At 37.2% G+C, this 23,412-nt stretch overlaps 1 protein-coding gene across 4 annotated transcripts in view; it reads right to left on the bottom strand.

Moving 5' to 3' along the window:
- Positions 1-22,847, bottom strand: part of CDH12 (cadherin 12) — a 220,714-nt gene extending 197,867 nt beyond the window's left edge. For 3 of the 4 annotated variants that reach the window (XM_005444481.4, XM_027813008.2, XM_055706193.1), the window contains exons 1-2: positions 22,625-22,847; positions 22,411-22,554 (exon numbers count right to left, since the gene is read on the bottom strand). The gene's annotated coding sequence lies outside the window, so the exon portion shown is untranslated. Of the gene's footprint in view, positions 1-22,410 lie in introns of all 4 variants that reach the window. The other variant, XM_055706192.1, reaches the window with a different exon arrangement.
- Between the last annotated feature and the right edge of the window lie 565 nt (positions 22,848-23,412).

The following is a 23,412-nucleotide window of genomic DNA, read 5'->3' as shown; positions in this document are numbered from 1 at the left end:
GTGTTTACTAACCAGGTATGTAGTCACAGATCTATTAAACAGAAAATTCTCTCTATATATATACTAGTCTACCTGTATCTATAAATACTCACATTGTGTATTTGCTATAGAATAAATCTAAAGGATGATGCTCTACTGTAGATGAGGCAATTTGAATGGAATCCAATAATCATTGCTCAAAAAAAATAATTAAAAAAGCATCCTTTTATGAACAACTTTGTTTGGATTCTTCTCTATTGCTTCAAATAAAGTACAAAGTATTTTCCCTTTTCATACCTTTAGAAAGTTACAGTCAAGAAGGTCTTCATCTGGTAAGTAATTTTTTTTTTCTAAATCTTTAAGAATCTTTCCAGGGTTCATTCACTTATTTTGTGAATTGGTGTTGTAACAAAGACTTTAAAAAATGTATTTTAAAAAAAAATACACATGGGTAATAATCCATGGAATTTTACTTATAGTTTCACTTCCATCTGTTTTATTTATAGTACTCTGTAAATGATTTAGGGTTGTGACCATCCCACTGTAATTTAATTTAGCCTTAATTGCATAAAAATTATTAAGACAATAAAAATAGCATAGTTACCTGATGAAAAAAAAAATTAAAAAAGTAAAAGATGTTATTTTGGTTACAATCCATGTGTATAGATACATCTTAAAATTAACAAGCAACTCAGTGGTGGAAACCTAATGAGGAAACACTTCACTGAGGAAAAAACATATGACGCGAAAGAAGTTCATAAACGTTGCAGCCTTTCCACAGAGAATTCACATCAGGGCAAAACTAATGTTTGTATATTTGTAAATTCTGTGGAGAGACTTATTCCTTTCCCATCAATTTCTGTAAATACCTTAGTCACCATGGCTTAAGTAGATCAAATATTCTGATGCAGTGAAAGAACCGACTGAGTAGCTCTCATGCTTGATGCAAAGGAAATATGTCCCACACAATTTCCTTTCTTTCTTTCTTTCTTCCTTTCTTCCTTCCTTTCTTTCTATCACCATTTGAAAAAAACCTTTACCTGTATCTGCACTTGCAAACAAAGTTAAAATTAAGGACTTTGCCTTCAGAAAGCTGGAAGCACATCTACAAAATCAATTTCTGGTGAAGTTTAAAGGCATAGAAGCCTGGGAAAGACTCTGGGATCACAGAGCCACTGTCACATGGCAAAGAGCCACAATAGCACCTGCCAATGCTAATGGAGAAAAAGAGGTTAAAACCTTCTGGGTCCTGGATCCCTTTCCACCCTCTCCAGAAATCTATTACTGAGTAGCTAATACGCCCCTCAAAACTTATAGATATAGGAATTCATGACCCCAGTGGACAGTGAAAATCATAATCGCTCACACAGCCTAGAAATGCAATTGAGTCCATAGATTCACAATGATCTTATATAAATTGAGTTAAATTCAGTCACACTGACTCTGAATTCTTAGTTACAATTTTGCCTTGATATTCTGCATATTTGCAGCTGCTCCTTTCTATAGCGATAAATGTAAAATATCGGAAGTCAGAGAGCCCTTTAATTTTACACTTTGGTCATTTTTGTCTGAATTTTTCATCTGTTTTACACAGGTTAATGTTATAACTTTTTTGAAGAAAAGGAAAAAACAGCAAACAAAAAAACCATTGATACAAAGAGATATTTAGTGCTCAGAGTTATGAAACAGACTTTAGAAAAAGGTGCACCTGTTCATCACCTACTGGAGCCATGCTGTGATGGCACAAGTCAGAAAAGGAATAGCCCTTTTCTTTCTCTTTCAACGGAGAAGATGCTTTTTTGAGGGCTGCTTCAATTCAAAATAGTGAACTGGAAAACTATCCAGTTTTGTGTCCTTCTGTGACTTCTTACTAGAATATCAGGTATGTGTAGTTGCAAGTTAAGCATACCAGTAGTCTTACTGTACTCATCACCAACAGTCACATGCTAAAATATGCCTGTAAACTGTTTTGATTAAAGATCTTAACTATTTCACACATAACAGCAGAAGTAGTAGTTTATGAATAACTATAAACCTGTTAATCATCAAAACTAAAACTATTAATATCAGATATGAAAAATTCTGTGCCAATGTCAATTAAAGCAATTATGGATAAAACAATACAATAAACCAAATTCTGATGCAAAAGACTTTCTAAATTCACAATTGAACACAGTTTCATTTTAAAAAAGATGTACTGTTTCTCAATTCTTATACTCCACTAGATCTTCTGAACAGCATTTGCTATTGAAGTGCAGTTGCACACACATAAACATACCCACACAAAGACCTGTTTTGATGCTAATTGAAAAACATTCAGAAACTTCCATCACAACATAATAAAGCTTGGTAGTGAATTGTAACTGAAGTGCTACCAATACCTATCATACCTCTGAAAGAAACTGCTGATTGCCATGTAACTGCTTACCATGACACTTGATTAACTGCATGAATGTATAGAATTTCTAGGGTTATGACATTTGGAAGAAGGGGCAGGCAACTCAGGAGGAGTACAAAGATGTTGTGAGGTTATGTGGGAGAAAATTAGAAGGGCCAAAGACCAGCTAGAACTTGATCTAGCTACCCCTGTAAAAGACAATAAAAAATGTTTGTATAAATACATTCACAACAAGAGGGCTAAGGAGAATCTCCATTCTTTATTGGATGCAAGGAGAAATGTAGTGACAAAGGCTGAGGAAAAAGCTGAGACTTTTAATGCCTTCTTTGCCTCAGTCTTTAACAGCAAGACCAGTTGTTCTCCAGGTACCAAGCCCCTGAGCTCTAAGACAAGGATGGGGAGCAGAACAAAGCCCCCATAATCCAAGGAGAAATGGTTAGCAACCTGCTACGCTACTTAGACGCACAGAAGTCTATGGGGCCGGATGTGATCCACACAAGTGTACAGAGGGAACTGGAGGAAGGGCTCACCAAGCCACTTTCAAACATTTATCAGCAGTCCTGGTTAACTGGTGAAGTCCCAGTTGACTAGAAGTTAGCAAATGCGGTGGCCATCTACAAGAAGGGTCAGAAGAAGGATCCTTGGTCTGTCAGTGTGACCTCAGTGCCAGGGAAGGTTATGGAGCAGTTTATCCTGAGCACCATCACATGCCATATGCAGGACAACTTGGGTATCAAGCCCAGCCAGCACGGGTTTATGAAAGACAGATACTGATCTCCTTCTACAACAAGATGACCTGCCTAGTGGATGAGGGAAATGTTATAGATGTTGTTTACCTGGACTTTAGTGACACCTTTGACACAGTTTCCCACAAAAATTCTCCCAGATAAACTGGCTGCTCATGGCTTGGATGGGCTCACGTTTCACTGGATAAAAACATGGCTGGAGGGCTGAGCCCAAAGAGCTGTGTGTGAATGGAGTTAAATCCAGCTGGCAGTCAATCACGAGTGGTGCTCCTGAGGATTCAGTATTGGGGCCAGTTCTCTTTAATATCTCTATCAATGATACAGATGAAGGGATCCAGTGCATCCTCAGTAAGTTTGCAGACAACACCACGTTGGGTGGGTGTGTCTGGACAGGCTGGATCAAAGGTCTGAGGCCAACAGTACGGAGCTAAGTGCTGGGTCTTGCACTTGAGTCATAACTCCACGCAATGCTGCAGGCTTGGGGAAGAGTGGTAGAAAAGGACCTCCAGGTGCTGGTCAACAGCCATCTGAACATGAGCCAGCAGTGTGCCCAGGTGGCCAAGGCGGCCAACAGCACCCTGGCTTGTATGAGAAATAGTGTGGCCAGCAGGACAAGGGAAGTGATTGTCCCCCTGTACTCGGCACTGGTGAAGCTGCATCTGGAATACTGTGTTCAGTTCTGGGCTCCCCAGTTCAAGAGAGACAAGGAACTACTGGAGAGGGTCTGAAAATGTTTAGGAGACTGGAGCATCTCCCTTATGAGGAAAGGCTGAGACAGCTGGGCCTGTTTAGGCTGGAGAAGAGAAGACTGAGAGGGGATCTTATCGATGCATTCAAATATCTTAATGGCAGATGTCAAGAGGATGGGGCCAGGCTCTTTTCAGTGGTGCCCAGCGACAGGGCAAGGGGCCAGGGGCACAAGCTGCAACACAGGAAGTTCCATCTGAATATCAGAAAGAACTTCTTTACCTTGAGGGTGCCAGAGCACTGGAAGAGGCTGCCCAGTTGCAGAATCTCCTTCTCTGAAGACATTCAAATCTCGCCTGGATGTGATTCTGTGCAACCTGCTCACTCCAGGCAAACCTGCCTTAGCAGAGGTGGGTTGGACTAGATGATCTCCAGAGGTCACTTCCCCCAACCATTCTTGACTCTGTGATTCACAGAACTTATTTTTTTTACCTTTCTAAATTGAACTGAATCATCACCAATTTCATAGGATAAGCTTCAGCTTTCATTATTTTTTCATTTTTGTCATAGCTTTGCAGACGTAAGTGCAACATAATTAATGAATTCTGTTATCAGACTGAGATATGCAAGCTTCCCCCCAAAATGTCATACTGCACTTCAAATACACCTCTTTAATGTATACAAAGATCACTTACGCTTCATCTTTATTTTCTGAAACAAGCAGCTACTGGACTAGTTGCTTCATACAGTCTTTAATTTTATATTCCTTAAGGATGGGTGATCCATGGTGGTGACTTAGACTTGAATTTTTAAAGTTACAATACACTAAGGAAATTCACATTTGCTTACTGCTAAAAATGACAACCAACATGTTAACCTACTCTTCCCGTTTATTTTTTTTTCTTTCCAAGTACATATTTCTTACAGCATTCTGCTCTTGGGAATTTATTATATATATTTTATATATATATATAACTGGAAATTATTTTCTGGCTATCTGCAAGACAGAGTTTGAGCAGTGTGCATGGAAGTGACGTACACAGTCATTTCATTAAGAACCTTATCTCTTTCTCTGCTTCTCAGTCTCATCAAGAAGAAAGAACATCAGTACTGATGGGAATTATTAGGATGAGAAAGTTTCTGTTACATCAAAACAAGAGAACATTGTGGGATTTCAAGTTTAGCAGGTATAAAATTCAGGAAAAAAACCCCAAACGCTTAAAGGTGGGTAGCATAAAGCAGCATGCATTTGTGCCTTGATTGCTTCAATTTATCTTTTATGATGACTGCTAATTTCATTTATAGAACTTCTCATAGAATTAGTGGAGGAATAATGCTAGAGTATTTTCCTGTTTTATTGATACAGAACTTGTTTGTTTACATGATGAAAGGGGGGACCACAATCTGTAATTACTATCTCTTCCCTCTTCAATGATACATTTGCATCTACTCCCACTCCGTGTTGTTGAAGTGGTTAATAGCTGAGACATGCTATATAGCAGTTCTCCCTACCTGATGCACAGTGGTTAGAAAACCAGAGTTATATGGACTGCCTAAGGGCTCCAGGGAAGTCAATAAGAAAACCGATTCCATCACTGGGACTTGAATTAGTCCTAAATACACAGAAGAAAATCCAGCTGGTACTATAGTACTTATGTTCATCTTACAATTCAAAGAGAATCCTTACAAGCATGGACAAGTCAGAACTAGCAATAAGAATTTTCTGTAATTTACTCTGAAGTTAAAAGTTACTCTAAGCAAGTAGGAGGAGAGGCTAGAAGATAGTACGAATGGGGACTTGTATTAATTATAACACAGAGGAAGTTATGGCCAGCTATTACCACAAGCACTACATACACCATTTGATTTGCACTAGCAGTAAATTATTTCTTTAAATTCAGTTAGAGGAATTAATGTTTATAAGACCTGTGGAATAAACAGATTTATGCCCAGTATCTTGTATTTATAAGACTCCTTGAAAGAAGGTAATGAGGGTCTCTTGCAATAATAGGTTCACATAATGAAATCAAATCAAGTTATTATTGTTAGTGCAGATATAGTAGTGCAGGTAGAAGGGAGAGTCTTGACTTTATGTATAGCAAGTTATAGGAGTGTAGAAAGAACCATCAGTGTCCTTCATACTATCTTCAGAACTGTTACTTTTGATTTTTGCATAGCCAAGAATAGTGCCTATTTCCTCATGTCTTCTGGAATATAATACGTCTCAGAAAGAATAAGCACTGTAATTTTCTTCCACTGAGAAACTGAATTGATGCTACCACATGTCTGACCTGCTCCTGTCCTGAAGGAGACTCGGGAAAAATTCAACTCAGCAAAGCAAAACTCCAAAGAGAATCTTTGCTGAGATACGGCATACAGGGTGACAGGTCTGTATTGTCTTCATCGTAGCCCACTGGGTAAAACACTGCCTGACCTCTACATAGTCTAAGTCTTCTGTTCAACTTCTGTATATTAATACAGGTTACATAAGAATTACATGGCTACTGAACTTTAGTGTAGGACAATATGAAATGTTCCTTCTTAGTGATCACACATTGTAGAATTTGAAGTTCATTGACGTAAGAGTGTACACTGATTAACATAGCAGCATATTGCTCTGCCATGGTTAGCATAGTTTGGTTTTTCACTGGAAAATAATATTTTACATTAAAAGCTTCATGCTGTATTTAACACTCTATGCTTTACGTGTTGGTATGCTGATGACGCAAGTTTATTAGTGGGAAAATTCAACTACAGAGCAATACAAGAAGACAATTGTCACAAAGAGTGCACACTGCCTCCTGATACCTTCACGTTTTTGAAAATCTAAATCTGTTTTCTTATAATTGCTTTTGCTTCAAAGGAGTGATTGTGACATTGATGATCATAATATTGAGTGAGATGCTGACAAGATATCTTGTCTACAAAGACAGCTAGCTCCTCCTGTGTTCATAAGACTTGTTTTGTTTTCTTTCACTTTTGAAATACAGAGTATCAGATCTTGATCCAGTATCACTGGAATCAATATGACAAATGTTTTAGTGGATCAAGATATGGTATTCTCTTTATTTTTTCAACATAATGTAAGATTAAATAGTTGCTCTAAATCCAGTATAGTTGATAAAACTTATTTAAGGAATTGTCCCAGTAAATGTGTCATTGATCTCAGTGTGAATAGCTTTCAGTGATGAAATATAAACTACAAGATGTCTAGATACCTAGGCATATGACCTTTTCTAATTTCTTCCATTTACATGAAAATACCAGTTCAACCTGAAACAGCAGAAAATGCCAATGTAATCCTATCAGACAGATGCTTCCAGTTTCTGGCCTTACGGAAACTAACAATATTCTGGAATAACCTCACTGAAGTCACTTGATTTAGTTTGTATGTTTGATACATGATATACTGTACCTACTTGAGAGAAGAGTTTACACGCTGCGTGCGGTTTCAAGAAGCACTCTCAAACTGCAACTGCTAATGTTACCTAGGTGGTCTTCACAGTGAAATTCTTGAAAGAAATGACAATTTAAACACAACAGAGCAAAACAATGAGACTGCAATCCTCTGGGTTTGGAACAAACAATTTAAAGACATTCTATCTTACTTACATGAGGCAGATTAAAGACTCTGTCTATTTTACCACAGTTTTAGGTGAACATCAGTCATTTATTGCAAAGAAAAATGTAAAACAGTTGATACACATTGAACATAAGGTGTTCGATTTTGAGACAATATCTAACTTGGTACAATTTTTACCCACAAATATGGTAGTGTTATTTATGTACATGTTCATAACACAGAAAATTGTACAGGGCTGGTGGTTAGATAAAGACTTATTCTAGCCTGGTTTACATGCAGTTGAGGCACTACGATTGTTCTAGCATGTAGCATGGAACTGCAGCACAGGAAACATTAACTCCCTTCGTGATCAGAGGAGCAGAGCTTTGCTTCTTTCACACCCTGAGAGAGCTTAAGAAAAGATGAACTAGTCTTACAGACACTCTATAGCCTGTCACCTGCATGATTATGGATTAGGGATTTTAAAAATTTGATCTTATCATAGGAAAATGTCATGTCATGTTAAAAAAAATAAATATCACTGCTACCCACTTTTATAGTGTTTCTTGCATTAGCAAAGCACAGACTGGGAAATCAACAAAAATAAATGTATTATTTCTAGTTCTTACTGCCTGAATACTTCTGCTATTTAAAAGGTGTCTGTAGACCCAATAAATGAAAATCAGTTCTCAGGCATAACTTCGAATCTTTATTCTATCATCACAGCAACAGCTTCCTCTCTCCTTTCATTCCATGCAGTCAAAGGAGTTAAGCAAAAGAGAGGGGAAGTATTTCCCTTTACTGACAGACTGAAATTTTTACTTTCAAAATAATTTATAACAAGCCCCTAGTAAAAATTTGCAGTCTGATCATCTGACATTCAGTCACTGTTTGCATTTATGGGGTCACTGTTATGGGGACCATTTCTCAGGTGCTGTTTCTCTGCATTCAAGAGTCCATTTTGACCCCAAAAGCATTAACTCAGCGAGCTCACATTTCTTCCTGTACTGTCATGTAAGATGTACTCTACACAAAATAAGGAACATCGACCTTGAAAGGAAATGGGGGGGTGGGGGTTTGGGGAGGATAAATAAATCCCACAACTAAACCCATTCAACAACCCAGACTGAGATCTAAGCTCTGTCAAAATGATTTCTTATTCCATTTTACTGAAGCAGTGCCATGCTTTATCACTTCTGTGTTCATGTCTTACAGCTGAGACAGCCCACTTGAATTGGTAAGTTGTTTTAGTTAAAGTATACACATGGTATTCACATTGGCAGTATGATTTAAAGGGGCAGACCATTTTGCAGGTGAAATACAGCCAGAGCTGCAACAGGAAGCTGAAATCCAAACCACTAAAGCACATGGAACTAATTGCTGTGTGTCTCACTCTGCTCCTTCTCTTCCCCATTTACAGAAACACTACAGTCAGTCTCATGACACGGGTGACTCAGTGGTGGAGGTGGCAGCTTTAGATCTTGCAGGAGCTTCTGCTGAAGACTCGTAATTTTAAGTAGAATTGGTCAGGTAATCTCAGCTAAACCTAACGTACTACTACTGTCTGTATCATTACCTCACTGCACACACATTTGTACACAAACTGCAATATAATGTGGACAAATGCTGAATTTGCCTCGTGACTATGAAATGTGCAGATGTTGAAAGACCCAGATAAATTATGACTATAAAAAAGGTGCTTTTCAAGTCACCAAAGTCCTCAGTTTACAACCAATAAAGTTTACACTTCGTTACACCAGCTCAGAAGTAGTCGTGTTTATTTACAGATATTTTTACAGAGGTGGGTTAAGTTGCTTAGCTTCTTTGGTCCAGTCATGGTGCTGCTTTAATAGGATAGATCAAGTATTACCATGCAGGCATAGACACATGTTTTTTAAAGCAAAAGGCTCTCTATTAAAAGTGCAAACCATAGCTAAAAAGGGCTATTTGCTCAAACAGCAAGGAAATGAAAGGCTTTTTCTTCTTTTGATTTACAAATAAGGAAACTCAGATCCAGAATGCTTGAAATGCCCCATAGCGCTGCTTAATTTTATTTTAATGTAATTGAAAAGTCTTATGAAGGCAATGTTGAAACTTGAGCTCATTTTCTATTACACTGCAGTACTGTACCAAACTCTATGCATTTCATGTAAATTAACAACATTATCAGACTACAATGAATCTAAACACTCCTCCATCTGTACTTTGTGAAATGTAAATAAATAAAAACTTGAAAGTAATGCAAATGAAGTCACTCGCAAAAGAGCCATAAAATTCAGAACTAGGTCAAAAGTGAATGCACTAGTTTTCAATATAATTTTGTCTTAGGTTTTAATGTTCACCTTCTTATGTTCTTGCTGCCAATTGATTATCTTTCAGTGAAGTTTACACGTTACCATTAAATGTTAATAATGCATAAATATTAAACAGACCATGGTAAAGTTAGCAACACTATAAATATCCTCAACCTCTGTAGCCAATACTAGAAATTACTAAGGTCAGTATCAATAGTCAGAATCATAAAAAAACCTGTCTTTCTGGAATGGATAGCAATAAACAATGGACAAGGTACAACTGTTATTTAATACAGCTATCTCTTCCTGCAGAAACGTAGAGAATGGGGGAACTGGTGTGAGGAAAGAAAGCTAAAACTTTTAAAACAAGACATTCCTCAATGTTTCATTATTTTTTTATCCTTTTGTCTGTATATAATACTTACAAAATGCTTTAACCACCTTAAGACATTGCATGTTCTGAACATCCTAGGGATATTTTGTTCTGTAGTTTGCTTAAGAAACAAACAAACCAACAGCCAAAAAGCAGCCCACTGCAGATCCCTGTCAGACAGGGCACTGTTAAAAAAGCAAAGACTTAAATGTGCATGGTTGCTATAGATTTCAGTCCCACTAGGTGACAACAGATAGCTAAAGTATACATGTGCAATAAGCTTTACACTTGCCCAAGTGTGCTAAATCATTGTGTTGGCTCAAATTTGTTTTTTAAGAGCTTTGTTGACTTCACAGCTGGTGAGTTGACACTTTCCATCACTCCACCGCTTGGCAACAGATGCCTCTTACTTATGCACAGATGCCGAGTATCCACCCAACCCTAACATTAGTGTTGTGTTTTGAACTAATTGGGCCAACACAGTTGTAATTAAGATTTGAATAATTAGAAAACTAACATGATTACTTTCACAATTAATCCTTATATAGTACTACTGTGTTCTTTTCGGTCTATCCTGCATAGCTCTCATTTCATCAGGTCTTCTAAATGCATCAGCCTTCTAAACAGTGGAATAAAATCATATTTTGCAGATAATATTAATGTCATTTTAGAGGGCTGCTTTCACTCTGATTTTAAAGAGTTACTGTATATAATTGGACTAATATTTCCTTTCACTACATTTTACCATTACACGGATCCCTTTACAACCATTACACAGGAAGAAAAAACATACACAAGAATGAAGAAAGATTTTTTTTTAAAACCAGCATGTGAGTATACATGGATTTAGTGTAATATAAAAGATCTTTAAGATGAGCTGATCTGATGCATCCTGTTGTACTCTTTGACTTGATGACTGTTTTAAAATGATGGGTGTTGAGGTGTAACTGTTAAGCAAGAGATTATAGCTGAGGGGAAAGGAAGAGTCTCTTTTAAATGGTGAGTCTGTCCTGTGGAAATGGCAACTGTAGGACTTGCAAACAATAGCAGATAGTCTGGTTCTAGAGAACACGTAAATAAAAGAAGAAATAGTAGGAAATAAACAATTGAAAAATGGATGTGATTAGGAAATGTCCATTCAAAGCATGAGGGGTGTAACGCTTTCATCATCCAAAGCATCTAAGGATGGATGAATGTGTAAACATCTCACGCTCTGGGTATTAAACTAATTTTAAGCAATGCTCAAGATTTATCTGACAGTAATATGCAAAATTAAGGTGTTCATGTACGTGTATGCTGACAGAAATGACAGCATTTCTTCAGATGCATTTACTATCATATACACACAATAGGAACTCTCTTATCTGCCACTAAAAATCACCACTAGTTAAATTTTCATTCTTTGGCATTACAAAGACTGAGAACAATAAAGAAAAAAAGATAATAGCTGTATAGGAATATTAATAAGAAGTAAGATTTAGAAAATGTACATTCTGTTTATAGAAAGTAAAAGATAAATCTTTTTTTCTTTGGCATTCTAGCTAATCTACACAGTTTTTGGCACAGTGCAGGAAGCTTGGTATTTTTGAGTTACAGATCACTTTTAAAGGTAAAAATATTTTTTTCACATGACAACTATAATCTCAATTGTGTGTTACAAAAAAAGCCAAGGAAAAAGTTAAATACATACTATCTGCAGTTGGAATAAATTGCATCCAATTATGGGGAGGAGGGAGAATTTGTTGCAGGTATCCTCTCTTGAACTAAAGATTCATGTTTTCTAGTCTTCTCCAGGTGTTTAAAGCATATTGTTTGCACAGATACCTAAACTTGCTTTAAAGGGCATTTCAGGAACATACTTATCAGGGAAAGCAAAGAAACAGGACCAGGGAAGGAGGAGTTGTTCAAAAGAGTATATTAAGTGTTAAATGGCAGCAGCCAGCAGCAGCTCAGCCTCCCCTCAGATAGCAGAGTTCAGTTCCCCTGAGGCAGGAGAATGAGAAAAGGCTATAATTACCGGCTAGCATTGTTAGTGAAAATAAATATACCGCTTCTATATTCCAGAAGAAATATAGCCTCTTTCCCCACCAATTCCTTAATCCAAACTACAAATGCTGCTTTTTATGGATATGATAATCCCCTGTTAATATCTGACATAAGAGCAATTTGTGATCACAAAACAATCTCTTGTAAAAGTTTGAGTTAATTGTTGTCAAGACAGTGATTCATTATTTCCTTAGGCAAGAAAAGGGAATATGATGATAAGAAGCTGTGGAAGGAAACAGGATTCCCAGAAAGAAGTTACGCTAGCCCATTACCCTTCATTTGCTAAATGGGGACAAAATGAAAGAAGGAAACAATTTCTTGACCTGTATGTTGGGCAGATGGAGGACTTTTTAAATGTTGGGAAGAGAAACCTGTCTGTGGGCAACGTAGGGGGAAAAGGAGACAAACCAATATTCAATATTACATGGCAGAGAAGTATCAGCAGAGAACAAAAGTAATTTAATTGCTGATAAACATCAATTTGCCCAAGACAAAAAACTCAAGAGCTGATAGCATCACACAAGTAATCAAATCCTCACCTAAGTCTCAAATTGTCAGAGCTGCTGTACTGTCCAGCACAGGGCACTTCTTTGGCTTAATGACCCCTCAAAGAAGGAGCTTGTCTATTACTCAACATCCTGGCCACTGTATGACACTTCAGCCCCAGACCTAACCGTACAGTAGAAAACAAGATGTAATAGGTCTGAGGCTTTGGCATTGTTAAGACAGTCAGTGAAACTCCAAAGCTCTCATGAATGCTTATCAAACCGACATGCTGAGATCTTCTAATTCTATCAATCATAGCCAGCATACTTCACAGCCATACCCTGATCCAGCTCCTGTTGAAGTCAGAGAAGGTTAAATTGATTCCTCATCAAGGTTTGACTGTTCTCAAATTTAACTGTAAAACAGATTTTGCCAGTTATTGCTGTAGGTTTTGCAACTGTGTGGCAATATACTGAGCAGACTCCACAACATCTTTCCATTGTGTGGTTGGTAAACATGAAATCCATTTTAATAAAATTAAAGCCAGGTTATAGCTTTACTGTAGTAGGGCTGCTTTCCAATGCCTTCCATAAAACACAGTGTATTGTTTCAAAAAGGGTTGAATAAGATTATCTGATTATAAATCTCTTGTCAGTGATTATCAAATAACATTTGGTTTCGTAGAGAGCTTAAGAAGTTTTTACGGGTTTAGAATATCAAATTCCAACACACATATGTTTATATTCTCATATAGAATTACAAGGTCATACTTCAAATGATACTTAGTTTCCCTTCCTGTGGCTGTGTTTTGCTTCAGTATCTGAGAGCTATATCATTTTGCATAATCAAGAAAACGAGTATTATAATTTTCATTTGTATTCCAAATTATATTCAGAACAAAAATAATGAATTAACAATGTTTTAAAAGTGATTACAGGGAAAGAAAATAATGTTGGAAAACCCTAATGCATCATTATGTATTTGAGAAAAATCTGAAAACTAGAACAATATTTTTGATTACTAACACTTTCTTTTTTGACAGGAGATATTTCTCTGTTTCCTTGCATTATGTTTTACCTTGCATCCTACTCACAACATCCATCTTGGCTTTATGGCGCTCTCTGCCTTTTCAAATGTTTGGCTTCAGGGGTATTTATGCTACTAAACATTATATTTGGTAGACTTGCTTTAAAAACCACTTTCTTTTTTTATTTCCTGACAAGCTATTTAAAACATCGCATTCATGCCTTATGTATTGCACTTTTAAAAAATATATCCATGTATTCCATGAAATCTAGATCCGTCTCACCCAAATTTGTTTCTTTGCAAGAACTGCAATTTATATTTGGGGACATCATTGCTAAAGAGGTATGAAAGAGACATTTTCCAATACAAATACTGTAGTTTATTTCTACTAGGGAGGGGGAAAATTTCCTATCAGAAAATTTAGAAGAACAGCTCCTAAAATGGCTAGTTTAACTATGGACATCAGTAGTACCAGACCATTACAATTCACATTTAGAATCTGAAAAAAAGGAGGGCAGGAAAATCATACAAAGGATATAACCTTCAGCACTTGTATGTTTTATAATTTTAAATGGGACAAGCCATTAAGTTCTGGTTTTTAATTAATCATTTTTACAGAAGACAGAGACAAAAAGTCAGAGGCGGAGAGTAAAAGAATAATATATACTAAATTATGCTTTGAAATGATAAAAAGCTATTTCTCTACCATGGTATCTGTCCAAAGAATACCTAAAAAACAGCTGGTAGAAAGAGAAATGCCTGGTGCACCTAAAAAATGCATTCAAAAATGTTTAGGTAGATCAGTTTGTGTTTTGCTTGGTAGAGCCTGCACTGATGGAAACAACTGAGGTAGGCTGCATGGTGACCGGCTTCACTTGTTCTTTAACCAGTAAGACTATATCAAGTTAGATTCATTAAATCTCAGCTCTTAGTTCAATTAATCTCCTGTCACTAAGTATCTGAACAACATGAACCCAGTTCTTACCTAAACTAGGCAAAAGACATGCACATATTTAGAAATAGGTGTGAGAAATTCCATTCAACAGAAAATTATTTTTTACCTGAGCTAGCATCCCTAAGCATGTATCACAGAAAGGGCTGTACAGCCACCAGGCAATAAGAAATGAATGGTAATTCTGAATGTTCAGCATCCCCTTTCCAACCCCTCCACACAACTGTAACAGCAACATTTAGAAAGACAGTTAAGTGTGTGAGTTTTCGATTTAAAATATTCATGCTCATTGATTACAAATAGGGCAAAAAAATGTCATACAGTTATTACAGGAAAAAAAATGAGTTGATTAAAAAAAGAGTGACCTTTAGAAAACATTTACAAAAAATGTCCATTGTTTGTTGGAAGATGCTCCAGGGAGTTCCAGACAGAGTGAAAAAAAAATAAAAATCTAACCAAATAAATATACAAATCCACCAAGTTTAAATAACAAGCTTGGAGAAAAATGCTTCCATGGGGGAAGGGGGAGGAAGTTTCTGATATTTCCTTTGTTGTTGGGTTTTTTTAACTTTACCTATTAAACACATCCAGATGCTTGCCCTGATGTCTGTGCTCCATTCTGCTATACATAGGATCTCCTCTACACCTTGGCCAGGATTACTCATGTTCAAGGCTGCTGGAACTCAGATTATGTCCTTGCCTGTTACATTTTGGCTTCAGGGTAAGAAAGACTGACAGGTAATTGTTATGTGCTACATCTGAAGGGTTATTCAGAGTAGGATTGAAGTCCATTGATGGACCTGAATTTAGTTGCTTACATGTTCTGTGCAGCAGATGAAGGACATTTCCATTCCAAACAATAACAAAAGAGAGGAGGGGGGGTAAGGGCATGAGGAGACACAAAGACAAATATAGAAGAAAGTGATGGTGCCTGGAAATTTCAATCGATTTACATGCAGTGAGGACCAAAAAATGGGATAGAAGTCTTTACAGTGAATCACAAAACCAGCAAGGAGAAGTGATGGTCTTTAAAAAGCGTTGCAATTAGCAAGCTCATTTGAATGTTTTCCTTATCAGCACATACCTACTCCTCACCAGCTCTTAACCTCTGTATTTATTCTGACATACCAGGTATATAGCATTTTATCTTTATTTATTTGACATATGTCTTCCTTCAAGTGAGGCAGAAGGACCAAATTACCAAAAGATCTGTTTTATAGAAAACCTGAACCCCACTGTCTAGGAGATCAGATTAAAAAAACCCAACTATTTACAAATGAGAGTAGGAAGCACAGTTGTATCCCAACAGGACAGCTTCTCAAACAGTAATAGAGAAAAGGGGTTCTTTATCGAAAGGCAGAGGGCTTTTTTTGGTTTTATTTTTTTCTTCCAACAGTGACAATCAGGACTTCTGTAACATTTGTTTAGAATTACAGCAAGGTAGATCTACGCTAGATAGGTTTACTTATGCACTAAATGAGTACTATTTACCCAGAAAAGGAATAAGAACTGTTACTTGTAACAGGGAATGCAATTAATTTATATTCCATTTACTATTTTCAACAGATATAGTTAAATACTCAAAAATTATGGTAAACAAGTACCAAGGTTACTATTAATATTTTAGGGAGAAATAAAAAGACAGTTAACAAGAAAAGATACAAGTTTACTAAATGGAAATGAAATGGCTTTTCCAGTTTAATGATTGAAATGTTACTTAAGCTTGAAGATTTTTTACAGAAATGTTGTTGCAACCAAATTTCAGTGAACTCAGATTTGGCAGAATGGTTTCATCATCACATATCTAGCAAAAGTACTGAGTAAAAGTCTGCTCAGGCTGTTCAAAACAATGGAAATTTTAGTTAAGAAATACTAGATTTTAGCTTTTCTTCATGCTACAAATATTCTTAGAAAACTGTAATTGAATTTTACTATCTGGTATATTTGTTCCACTTAACAGTATTGGGTTTATTTGCATTATTTTCTTAATATAGGAAAAATGAACCATGGGATAGAGCTTTTTTTTTTTTTTTTCCTTTTAGATTACACACTGAACTAAATATAAAACATCTATGAAAGAGTGTAACATGCATGCACAAAATCAGTATGCCTGAGGACATAATGCCAAGGTTATTCTTAATAAACTTTGTGATCTTTTTATAGGTTTCTGAGAGTTGCTTAAAGTGCCATCTCAACCCCATATATAGAAACACTGTATTCTATATGTATTAAGGATCCAAGGGGACTGAAGAACATAAGGGAGTGGTAAGAGAACTCAGAACCTGGGTCACCAGTTCAAAGTCCTGTGGGTAGTCGTTGAATTGCATAAACAAACTAAAAACTTTGAGAAATAAATAAATGGCCACCGACAAGTGTTCAGCAAATGTGTGTCTGCATTTACAATTACATTTAGCACTTGCTGGCAGCCTTCAGAGAACAGCAACTAAGAACCTACCTAACGCTTATAGACTTGAAATGACCTGTGTCAAAAAGCTGGATTTTGGGATCAGTGCTGGAGCACACTGTTGATCAAGAAAGGTCAAAAGTGCTTTCTGGAAAAAGAGTGGGTTTGCATCCTTATTTACCTTCACAGGTGGGGGCGGGGGGTGGGGGGGTAGGGCGGGGAGGGAAAAGAAAAAAAGGAAAGTATTTCAAACATTTTTCTAACCAAGTTAGCCACAACTTTCTTTTGTAAGTACATTCAGTGTGCTGGACATAGTATTAATGTGGTCAATGAGTAAATGCATGCATCAAAAGAATAAAACATCTGATTTAAATTTGGAAACAAAGCCTATTCATCCAAAAAAATTGAGTATTTGAGTATTTACCATCTGCTTTGGAGACTGTTCTGAATATACCGTACTCTGAAAGTTGAAGGACAATGTAATTCTAGTATCTAAATTTGTAACTTCAAAACTTAAGTGGGATACAGCAATTTATTGTAAATCAGATGCTTTGATACTTCCTTGTTTTGAATCTCAGACCTATACATTTCTTATGAACGTTTCCATAAAAGTTTCCATTCTGAGCTTTGGCTCCCAGTCCGGGCCATTCAGGACAACAGCACAGAGATGAATTTCAGCACCCACAGACCCCAAATCACACTCTGCTGGGACACAGGACAGTAAACATTGTTTACATTATACATATGTCAACCAGTGTAGTCATTGCCTTAAAAAATATTGACAGCTGACACATCTGCAGCAGAAAGATGCCCCTGCAGCCCCGGAACTGTCTGGTGTACATCAACAATTCTGATGTTTACAGGAAGGCTCTTTTCCCCATCAATACTGAAATGATACATTTGAGAGAGACTGAACCACAGCTGCTCCTAAAGTAATCTGACCAAGTCACAAGATACAGTACCGTAGCTCCCATCTGGCTGGGAGAAAAAGAAGCCTCTTTAAATGATCCACTGCAATATTAGTATTGTAAAACATATGTCTTTGACTTCTGCTAAATACCAAGTCCAGTAATAAATATGGCGATGAACAGTTTGCATTTTATGTTGATAAAGAAATTATCTACATGAAAGAGTAGTGCCTCAGCCCCCGCAACTACCAGGCTTGAAGATTCAACATAAAAGCAGATTAAAGCTTTCTACCCTTCAGAACACCACTTCAGCTTCAAAACTTCGCTACAAAATTATTACCTCAACAAATATTCATGCAGTGACACATGCCAAACCAAATGCCTTCAATGAGTTAAATCTCTGCAAATCAAGTGGACGTTAGTGAAAGTTTCTATTTATACAAAGGAGGAGAAGGTCTGAAACTCATTCTTCAATATGGTGCATCTCTGAAGAAAAGCAATAAAAACAGAAGACAGGAAAAAGCAGTAGCAAACACTACCTTTGCCTCTAAATCAACCAGTTATGATTCTGAGGAGTCATTCAGAAGCTGCAACTTTTCACATTGGCTTGAAAATGACAATGCCTTTGAAAGTATGCTGAAAACTTACATATTTGCAACGTATATACAAAAATATATGCTGCAATATATGTTTCTTTTTAACTGGAAGATCTGTGTTTGCAAGAGCGATGACATCCTGAGTTACCCGAGTTAAACCTTGCAGAGTTTTATTTCCATGAAGCAGTTAAGAGCATGCAATTTCTGCAGTGTAGACACATAGACTCTGAAACTGGAAACAGAACTGGCTCTTACTGGGCTAGCTACTTACGGTACGCTGAGATACTGTACACAGAGCCCCTGATGCAAAGAGCGTACAATCAAAAACAAAGTAAAGAAAAACGGGATAATGACACGGTAGAGTGTGGGAGCACATACATCCCATTCATGTGAGCACTGGAGTGTTTTCATGGGGGGGTGTGTCTGTTTCAATTAAAAAGAAAAATTTACACAGGTGTCCCAAGTGAGAAAGACGATGTCCTTGCAGCATCAAAGGAAGGAAGAGAATGGATATGAAAGTGATGAAGCATTAAATTGTGGTAGATGAAGAAAAGGAAAGGAATGAAAGAGGGAGAATGCTAAGAGGAACAGAATGAAAAGAAACACAAATCATTAGGAAGAAAGAGAAGCTATATAAAGAATGTGGTACTCAGAGGTGCAAGAATAGATTCCCAGGAAACAGACTATGATAATAACAGCAGGAGGGATGACAAGAGTCTGGTGGGACACAGTGATCTTGCTATGAAAGCTGATGGTAGTTTTCCAATGCACGTTAATAACCCAGGCCTTGAGAAGCCTCCCTTTCTGGTAAAGCAAATATATCTTTGATAAAGAAAACTGGGGAAACTCACAAACACCTGAAGTTTATTCTATCTCACTCTCACCCTATCCTCTTGAAATGGCATCATATCTCTCTTCACCTTACATTAACTGGATTATTAAATATAGTCATCAACAGTGGTTTTCTTTTTCATATATGTCCAGCACTGGTTTAGCAGGATTGTTCCTTGCTGCTCTATGGTTGGTTTTATGTCAGCTATGACAGCTCCCTTTGCTTTACCCCTTTTCAAATCTCAATTTAATAAATTTCCTTTAAAAAGTTCCTAAAACATTAAAGCATTATCATCAAACACTAATTTTCAGTGGAGTTGGGTCAGATAGTATTCATACTCATCTGTCGGTAATAAGGAGATGTAGCTAGAGGCAAAAAAAATTAACACTGAACTCAAAGAACTTGAAATATCTGGAATGCAGCTGAACTTTGCATACAGCTACATATGTAATACTATTTGATATGGCCTTAGAGTTAAAAAAAAAAAAAAAAAAAAAAGGTCCAGAAAAAGGAACTAGGCTATACTGACATGTCTTCCACTGCCTTCCTGTGTAACCTATGTTCCTGTGTTTAACAAGTCTGAAAAGCTTCAATGAGTCAGGTACCCCAAATTATTTGTTTAATGAGAAATGGTATTTCCCATATTGCTGAAGTCACTTTTGGACTGTCACCACGTATGAAGAAACCAATAATCCACCAATGGAAGAGATCAGAAAATAATTATAGCATTATTGTCTATTTTTATCAAAACACGAGGAAGCCCAGCATTTCCCTGTATTTTGTGAACTGTCATATCATACAATCTCTGAGGCTAGCATACTGGAAAGTAAGTGCTCTTCACTTAGAAGCAGATAGAACATCTGATCTTGTAAAATAATAATAGAGATGTAAGTGCATTTTAAGACTTGTTTAGAAACCCACAGACACACTGCCATGAAAGCGTGATTTATTTATTTTTTACTTACAGCAACAGCTTTGTGAGACAAAAGGGGAACAAAGCCATCACGTCAAATAGTGTAGTGTTTGTAGTCAGTCCTTGTGAAAGACTGAAATGGAAGTTTTGCTATGTGTATGTAACTTGAATGTCTGCAACTGCAAAGGAATTGTTTACACTATAATTTTTTCCATGCGGTGCATTAAGTTATTGTCTTTTGATTTTTTTTAATGAATAGTCTAATGTCTATTAATGAATACTAATTATGCCAAGATATCATTTCATGAAAGAAAAAAAGTGAAGACAGGTATAATGGAAGCTGATTTGTGCATTGAAATATTTCTGCCTTGGTCAAAAATTGCATCTCTGGGTAGAAACACAAAACTTAGTAAATGTCATATAAACGTAACGTGAAAAAAGTAGCAAGCCATATGTTACACCAAAATGAGGATCAGTGCCTATAACTACTTCCAAAACCAACCTATTTTAGAAGAAAACAGTGAACCTATTGAGTCACCATATAAACAAGCACGACTTTCAGAAATAATTTTTAAGAAGGTAAATATACTGATAGGTAAAACTGTTTTTATGTCTTAATATTATTATGTCTTAATAATATTAATGTCTTAATACATTCCTGCAAAACTTCACATCATTTTCCCATATGCTTATGTTTTTGCAACAAATAGAATGTGGTATTTCTCACTGAAAAAGCTAACAGAATAAGTAAGAAATCTGCAGGTAACCAACATTTCCCCAAATTGCCTTTTTTTTTTTTTTCTTGAGGAAGGGTGGAGTGGAGTGGGAAAGGGGCTTGGTAGGTATTTTTGGTGAAAAAAATGCATCTCCATATTAGGTAGCTGAGCTTTTAATGCAATATATATTGCTATGAATTATATTACCAGCATTGGATGATAATCAGCAATACAGATACTTAATGACAGTAAACCGTATCTGCTGAAAAAAGCTGTCCAATTAAGCCACACTTTTATAATCTACCCAGGAGTTATATATCTGTTTAAGACAGCAAGATTTGAAATAAGTTAACTTTCCATTGAACTGTTTTCCCTATAATGACAGATTTTTAAACACATTATGTTAATTTTTGTGGGAAACAGAAAGAACATGGCCATGTTTAATACAATAGACTTTAACTTGGTCCCTTACAGTATTGAAAAGTTTGGGCTGTTTACTAGCTCCTTAATTACGTCCCCTGACAGCATGGCTATTAAATGTGAACTTGACTCAGACTATCAAATTCAGTTCACTTTAGGCGTTTTAGGATGGATACGCCACAGGCACACCAGGTTATTTAACTAATTCCAAGCTGTGCAAGCATCTCTCACTTTTTCATATTAATCATTTAATCTTTCAAGACAGCCTCCCTCATGTACTCTCTCATTTCTTTGCAGATAAAGATCTTGAAGCACCAGTCTATTTCTTTCGATGCCACACTTTCTATCACCCCGTGAAAAATACATCCTCTCCCTCTTCAATCCAACACTACTCCCCCCCAAGCGACTACCAAATTAATTTTCTGAATTTTCTGGCCACTCGTATTGAACTAGCACCCCCACTCACCCTTATCCTCTTCCTGAACTGCTAATCCTGCAAAAACAACTATCCAAACCCCACCAGCCTCCAAGCATAACACACACCAGTCACAGCCCTCACTCTGATGGTAACCTGGAAAGCTGCATGCATATTCTTGATTCACATTTCAAAAATCCCTTTCTGTCTTGTTTAAATGCCATGGGACTTTGAAGCCTTGTGTCTGTGTGTTCCTGCTTGCACAGGAGCAACACTCCTTATTCAAAATAAAGTTTTACCTTTGCTTTCCAGCTGCTGTGCTTCCTCAAGTAAACGTACTAAGCACAAAGGGGGAAAGTGCACTTTGCCTTCCCTCCTCACACTCCTGCACATTTCTAACATTTTTACTTTTTTTTCCTCTAAGCTTCAGATAACCACTGAATCGGAAAAAAACCTGCAGCCATTCATAAGAAGCTGCTCAAAACCTGAATCCCTCCAGAAAGGAGTTCCAGGCTGGGACACTTGCCTCTGCCCCCAGCCCTCTCCTGACAGGCAGCCCGGCTCCCTTGCTGCAGTGCAGCCCGTCAGTTCACTCAGTTTGAACTTTCAATGCAGAAATTCGGCATGATGCAGTCAGCCAGATAAAGCAGCACTTACCTTAATTGAAATCTTTTCTCTGGTAAAGCTGGAGCATCAGTCAAATCAACAGTGATTTGGGGGTAATCAAAGTTTCAATCAACACCCTCCGGGTAGCTGCATACTGCTATGCCTTTTTTTCCTTGATGTTGAACTCTTCACTGTCTAAAGGAGAGAGAGAGAAAAAGATAAGCTGAAATCCTCAGAGGCTCCTAGGGAGTGAGAGAAGACGCACCAAAGCAATGTTTCTTAACATGAGATTCTCAGCAAGTGTGCTCAGGTCTGGAAGATCGCGTAACTGCTGTGATAGGCTCCTGTCATGTCCCCTGAGCCGTGAGATGATCATTGACCTGATTAGCTCCGAACACTCCCTACATGCAGAGAAAGCACTGAGAGGATTGGTGGGTCGCAAGGGAATTGGGAAAGGCACCAGGGCCACTTGGGAATCTTCATTCTTCCAGACTAATGGATGTGCTGCAGCTGAGGCTGTGATTTGCGAGGAGGTTATGCACAATGTTAACCGTCTAAGGACTTAAACAAATGTGCTTTTGCATGCTGTTTCTCAAGGTGCACCAGCATTCAACTCAGGGTAGAGCTGAGTAATTAGAGACTGATGTAGCCGTTTCGTAATACATGGCTCACTATATGCAATGTTCTGTAAGATGAGAGATAAAGTGGATTCATACATTTGTCTCTGACCCTGGAGACAATAGCAGTTAATGGGTGGAATAAGTGAAATTAGCATGGTGGGCTCATATTAGCCCCCAGATGGCAATCAATCACCATGGAAAGAAAATGAAAAGACCAGCAAAACCCAAACAGACTAGAATTATTTAACAAGTGTATGTGGCAATTTCAATAAAATATAGAGAAAGAATGCCAAATTAGTACAGAAAGGACTCTTCAACACGGAGATAAAATCAGCAGCAATGCACAATACAAGTTCTCTTCTATGCTTGCAGTAGTGGGGGAAAAAAACCACAAAGAATGCATTTAAAGGACCTAATTTGCCTTTTCACTTAT

This window comes from Falco cherrug, chromosome 3 (genome assembly GCF_023634085.1).
Source record: "Falco cherrug isolate bFalChe1 chromosome 3, bFalChe1.pri, whole genome shotgun sequence".
In the NCBI taxonomy this organism is placed as follows: Eukaryota; Metazoa; Chordata; class Aves; order Falconiformes; family Falconidae; genus Falco; species Falco cherrug.
The sequence above is the reverse complement of the archived record's forward strand: the minus strand, read 5'-3'. Positions and strand labels throughout refer to the sequence as shown.